This window comes from Aulonocara stuartgranti (assembly GCF_965226115.1).
Source record: "Aulonocara stuartgranti genome assembly, chromosome: 3".
NCBI classification, from domain to species: domain Eukaryota; kingdom Metazoa; phylum Chordata; class Actinopteri; order Cichliformes; family Cichlidae; genus Aulonocara; species Aulonocara stuartgranti.
In genome coordinates this window covers 48,858,877-48,866,042 of record NC_138941.1, presented here as the reverse complement: position 1 = coordinate 48,866,042, position 7,166 = coordinate 48,858,877, and positions in this window count along the sequence as shown.

Here is a 7,166-nt window from a genome sequence, read left to right as displayed (position 1 = left end):
ACTTGAAGCACACTTGAGTGGCATGTGGGAAAGTCCACTAACCAGTCAGTGATGAGACCATGAACAAAAAGACATGAAAAACATGCAAGTTGTAAATGACTTTACAGCACGTGCCTAATGTGGTTTGGAAGAATTGCTCCTGATGGGTTTCCTGCATGTTTGGACTTGACAGATATTCTATAACAGATTTGATTTCCACTGCAGCCCTTACAATTTATTGGTAAGGCATGGAAGAAACAAAACTTTGCCGTTAGAACACTATGGCAGCAGTGGGATTCGAACCCACGCCTCCGAAGAGACTGGAGCCTTAATCCAGCACCTTAGACCGCTCGGTCATGCTACCAACGCGAGTGAGGACCTCATCGCAAAAATCTAGATAGTAAAACTTGAAAAGTGCAGCACAAAATAGAAGCCCAGAACATTCAGTGATGCTCTTGCTGTTGTAGAAAAACATGTTTAATACTTGCCTGAATGTTTTTGGATACAATAGCATGTGCCTGCCCTGGTTAAACTCTTATTGCAGCAATAGGATTTCAACCCACATGTGTGAGGAGCCTGGAGTCTTAACCCAGATCCTTAGACCACACAATCTAACACCTTACAATGCGGTGGACTTGAAGCACACTTGAGTAGCCACTAACCAGTCAGTGTTGACACTGTGAATAAAAATATATGAAACACCTGCACATTGTAAATGACTTTTGCAAAAGAATTTCTTTTATCCATGTATTAATCGCATTATTATAAAAACAAACAATATCCTGCTCACTCTTCTGTTAATCTTCTTCTCCACTGATGCCTTACAAAAGCCGAAGCTATTGTTGCCTATCTGTACTTCAACATCATTAGTGAAAGGTCAAAATGACTGACCATGAGAGATGTGAGACCGTCTCTGGAAGGCTCTGATTCTTCTATTGAAGTTGGACTTGAAGTGGATTGGACTTGAGAGTTTTATTTCTTGAACATCTGTAAATTGTATTCAACAGATATTAACTGAAATGGAACTAGGGCAAGAGCATAGTCTCATGTAACACACACTCGTGTTACATTTGTACCACAAGGTAACCAAGTAAGTTATTACAAAGATATTCCTATTTACAACGATGGGCTAGGGAAAGGTAGAAATGAGAGTATTTAAAAAGAAGTATCAAAAGTTAACCCTGTATTCCTGAGAATTCTTTTAGAATGTTTCGAATTCACAAGAGCTATTTTAGGATTTTTGAGAGTTCTATTAGAATGTTCCAGATTCCTGAGAATCCTTTTAGGATGTTCCAAATTCCTCCAAATAATTCTCAATGACACATTGCAACACCAAGTTTTATTATAGTCACACATTGCAATAGAGTTTTCTGGGTAATTGACCAAGTCTGGTGGCATTACCTCCAAAGCTTATAGAAGTTTCTGCTAACAGCAGCTACATTGTCAGGAACAGCACCTACCAACAGATATCCTCAACAGCTCACCTCACTATCATAACCGAGCAATATTATTGTCAAATGTTGATGTTATTCACCTACAAAAACTCCTGGCTGTCCGTTGCTGTCATGGGGTGCGGAGGGTTAAATAGCAGCGCACATCTGAAAATAGCTTAACATACTCATGGTCCCTTTGTGGTTGTATAATACCTTGGTGCCACTGGATTTCAGCATGTCTCTCACACTCATACTGGTAACAGATGGTATCTCAGGATGTTTGAGGGAAGCATTCACACACAAAGGACCCAGAGTGGGGGGAGGAGTCTTTTGTCTCCTTCTCCACTGTAAGAGGTGGCAAGGGAGTGTGAAACTTTCTTTGGGGGTGGGGGTACCAAAGGTGTGAAAACAGCTGTGTACTGCCTTTAGTTCCTGTAAGAGGTATGTAACTGAAGGCCATGCTAGACTCAGTTAGGGACTCTGCCCATCGTCTGCCCCGCAATGATGCATTCCTTCACCAAGCTTGGATTCTGTTCTTGTTATTATTAAAGAATGTTAGCTACCACTGACCGCTTGTCTGGAGGCTTTATTGAATGGAAAACTTGCACAACACCTAACATCACCCTGGTTTGGAAGAATTGCTCTTGATGAGATTCCTGCTTGATTGTACTTGACAGACATTCTGTAACAGATTTGAGTTCCACTGCAGCCCTTACAATTTATTGGTAGGGGATGGAAGAAACACGAAAAGAACCTGAAGACTATGGCAGCAGTGGGATTCGAACCCACGCCTCCGAAGAGACTGGAGCCTAAATGCAGCACCTTAGACCGCTCGGTCATGCTACCATTGCGAGTGAGGACCTCATCGCAAAAATCTAGACAGTAAAACTTGAAAAAGAGCAGCACAAAATAGGAGCTCAGAACATTCAGTGATGCTCTTACTGTTGTAGAAAAACATGTTTAATACTTTTTGGACACAAAACATCTGCCTGTCCTGGTTAAAACCTGTTCATCAACCCTGATTAACAATGGGCTCTTGGCTCAGTTTCATCATTGTCCATATGCAACTTGTCATAAGCACTGATCAACAGGCAGGATCACCATTCACAGAGAGTCAAGGAACGGTTGCAATCACAGCATTGTAAGATGGCAAAAGACGTACCCTTAATGCACCCACCCTTGTTTCAAAGAAGCTCATTTGATTTTCACATAAACAGCCACCTTGACTCGCCGCTCATAATTGCAGGCCTGCTTGTGTACATCCTCATCACTGAAGACTGTACAGTCCTGATCTGAACCGTTATGCCATGTGCTTAGCCTTACCTGATGTTTGCCTTCAGCCAACAACTTTGCCCTATGTAATCCATCGTGGGATTAACACAAAGAACACATTGGCTTGTGGGCACATTAAAGACATGTTCCCATACCGGGAGTTGAACCCGGGTCGCCTGGGTGAAAACCAGGAATCCTAACCGCTAGACCATATGGGATTGGTTTGGTAATGCGCCACTGTCGTGCTCGTGCTGCTGGGTTAGAACCTGCCATTCTAGCCGCTAGACCATATGGGACTGCTCCACTGTCATGAAATCAAGGATACTCTTGTCACTCTGCAGCCTTGGTGAGACCAACATAGCAGCACCTTAATCAATTCTCCAGCAGTTGCAGGTTCTGCTCAAAAGCACATTACAAGGGAGTGGACTGGACTTGAAGCACACTTGAGTGGCATGTGGGAAAGTCCACTAACCAGTCAGTGATGAGACCATGAACAAAAAGACATGAAAAACATGCAAGTTGTAAATGACTTTACAGCACGTGCCTAATGTGGTTTGGAAGAATTGCTCCTGATGGGTTTCCTGCATGTTTGGACTTGACAGATATTCTATAACAGATTTGATTTCCACTGCAGCCCTTACAATTTATTGGTAAGGCATGGAAGAAACAAAACTTTGCCGTTAGAACACTATGGCAGCAGTGGGATTCGAACCCACGCCTCCGAAGAGACTGGAGCCTAAATCCAGCACCTTAGACCGCTCGGTCATGCTACCATTGCGAGTGAGGACCTCATCGCAAAAATCTAGACAGTAAAACTTGAAAAAGAGCAGCACAAAATAGGAGCTCAGAACATTCAGTGATGCTCTTACTGTTGTAGAAAAACATGTTTAATACTTTTTGGACACAAAACATCTGCCTGTCCTGGTTAAAACCTGTTCATCAACCCTGATTAACAATGGGCTCTTGGCTCAGTTTCATCATTGTCCATATGCAACTTGTCATAAGCACTGATCAACAGGCAGGATCACCATTCACAGAGAGTCAAGGAACGGTTGCAATCACAGCATTGTAAGATGGCAAAAGACGTACCCTTAATGCACCCACCCTTGTTTCAAAGAAGCTCATTTGATTTTCACATAAACAGCCACCTTGACTCGCCGCTCATAATTGCAGGCCTGCTTGTGTACATCCTCATCACTGAAGACTGTACAGTCCTGATCTGAACCGTTATGCCATGTGCTTAGCCTTACCTGATGTTTGCCTTCAGCCAACAACTTTGCCCCATTTAATCCATCGTGGGATTAACACAAAGAACACATTGGCTTGTGGGCACATTAAAGACATGTTCCCATACCGGGAGTTGAACCCGGGTCGCCTGGGTGAAAACCAGGAATCCTAACCGCTAGACCATATGGGATTGGTTTGGTAATGCGCCACTGTCGTGCTCGTGCTGCTGGGTTAGAACCTGCCATTCTAGCCGCTAGACCATATGGGACTGCTCCACTGTCATGAAATCAAGGATACTCTTGTCACTCTGCAGCCTTGGTGAGACCAACATAGCAGCACCTTAATCAATTCTCCAGCAGTTGCAGGTTCTGCTCAAAAGCACATTACAAGGGAGTGGACTGGACTTGAAGCACACTTGAGTGGCATGTGGGAAAGTCCACTAACCAGTCAGTGATGAGACCATGAACAAAAAGACATGAAAAACATGCAAGTTGTAAATGACTTTACAGCACGTGCCTAATGTGGTTTGGAAGAATTGCTCCTGATGGGTTTCCTGCATGTTTGGACTTGACAGACATTCTATAACAGATTTGATTTCCACTAGAGCCCTTACAATTTATTGGTAAGGCATGGAAGAAACAAAGCTTTGCCGCTAGAACACTATGGCAGCAGTGGGATTCGAACCCACGCCTCCGAAGAGACTGGAGCCTAAATCCAGCACCTTAGACCGCTCGGTCATGCTACCATTGCGAGTGAGGACCTCATCGCAAAAATCTAGACAGTAAAACTTGAAAAGTGCAGCACAAAATAGAAGCCCAGAACATTCAGTGATGCTCTTGCTGTTGTAGAAAAACATGTTTAATACTTGCCTGAATGTTTTTGGATACAATAGCATGTGCCTGCCCTGGTTAAACTCTTATTGCAGCAATAGGATTTCAACCCACATGTGTGAGGAGCCTGGAGTCTTAACCCAGATCCTTAGACCACACAATCTAACACCTTACAATGCGGTGGACTTGAAGCACACTTGAGTAGCCAGTAACCAGTCAGTGTTGACACTGTGAATAAAAATATATGAAATACCTGCACATTGTAAAGGACTTTTGCAAAAGAATTTCTTTTATTCATGTATTAATCGCATTATTATAAAAACAAACAATATCCTGCTCACTCTTCTGTTAATCTTCTTCTCCACTGATGCCTTACAAAAGCCGAAGCTATTGTTGCCTATCTGTACTTCAACATCATTAGTGAAAGGTCAAAATGACTGACCATGAGAGATGTGAGACCGTCTCTGGAAGGCTCTGATTCTTCTATTGAAGTTGGACTTGAAGTGGATTGGACTTGAGAGTTTTATTTCTTGAACATCTGTAAATTGTATTCAACAGATATTAACTGAAATGGAACTAGGGCAAGAGCATAGTCTCATGTAACACACACTCGTGTTACATTTGTACCACAAGGTAACCAAGTAAGTTATTACAAAGATATTCCTATTTACAACGATGGGCTAGGGAAAGGTAGAAATGAGAGTATTTAAAAAGAAGTATCAAAAGTTAACCCTGTATTCCTGAGAATTCTTTTAGAATGTTTCGAATTCACAAGAGCTATTTTAGGATTTTTGAGAGTTCTATTAGAATGTTCCAGATTCCTGAGAATCCTTTTAGGATGTTCCAAATTCCTCCAAATAATTCTCAATGACACATTGCAACACCAAGTTTTATTATAGTCACACATTGCAATAGAGTTTTCTGGGTAATTGACCAAGTCTGGTGGCATTACCTCCGAAGCTTATAGAAGTTTCTGCTAACAGCAGCTACATTGTCAGGAACAGCACCTACCAACAGATATCCTCAACAGCTCACCTCACTATCATAACCGAGCAATATTATTGTCAAATGTTGATGTTATTCACCTACAAAAACTCCTGGCTGTCCGTTGCTGTCATGGGGTGCGGAGGGTTAAATAGCAGCGCACATCTGAAAATAGCTTAACATACTCATGGTCCCTTTGTGGTTGTATAATACCTTGGTGCCACTGGATTTCAGCATGTCTCTCACACTCATACTGGTAACAGATGGTATCTCAGGATGTTTGAGGGAAGCATTCACACACAAAGGACCCAGAGTGGGGGGAGGAGTCTTTTGTCTCCTTCTCCACTGTAAGAGGTGGCAAGGGAGTGTGAAACTTTCTTTGGGGGTGGGGGTACCAAAGGTGTGAAAACAGCTGTGTACTGCCTTTAGTTCCTGTAAGAGGTATGTAACTGAAGGCCATGCTAGACTCAGTTAGGGACTCTGCCCATCGTCTGCCCCGCAATGATGCATTCCTTCACCAAGCTTGGATTCTGTTCTTGTTATTATTAAAGAATGTTAGCTACCACTGACCGCTTGTCTGGAGGCTTTATTGAATGGAAAACTTGCACAACACCTAACATCACTCTGGTTTGGAAGAATTGCTCTTGATGAGATTCCTGCTTGACTGTACTTGACAGACATTCTGTAACAGATTTGAGTTCCACTGCAGCCCTTACAATTTATTGGTAGGGGATGGAAGAAACACGAAAAGAACCTGAAGACTATGGCAACAGTGGGATTCGAACCCACGCCTCCGAAGAGACTGGAGCCTAAATCCAGCACCTTAGACCGCTCGGTCATGCTACCATTGCGAGTGAGGACCTCATCGCAAAAATCTAGACAGTAAAACTTGAAAAAGAGCAGCACAAAATAGGAGCTCAGAACATTCAGTGATGCTCTTACTGTTGTAGAAAAACATGTTTAATACTTTTTGGACACAAAACATCTGCCTGTCCTGGTTAAAACCTGTTCATCAACCCTGATTAACAATGGGCTCTTGGCTCAGTTTCATCATTGTCCATATGCAACTTGTCATAAGCACTGATCAACAGGCAGGATCACCATTCACAGAGAGTCAAGGAACGGTTGCAATCACAGCATTGTAAGATGGCAAAAGACGTACCCTTAATGCACCCACCCTTGTTTCAAAGAAGCTCATTTGATTTTCACATAAACAGCCACCTTGACTCTACTGATTCCATCTATTTTGGGAACCAGTAGTCTGAGATATTGATGATATGGTACTGTAATGTCTTTAGATGAGATGGAGTCTGATTATTGAAGATGTGAAGAGAATAAATTTTCAGTGAGCCAATTAAGAGAAGTCAGGATTGGAGAATTGGCCATCTTTTCTTTAGTCTGTACCATTATTACTGCAAATAAATTTGACCAACATAAACAG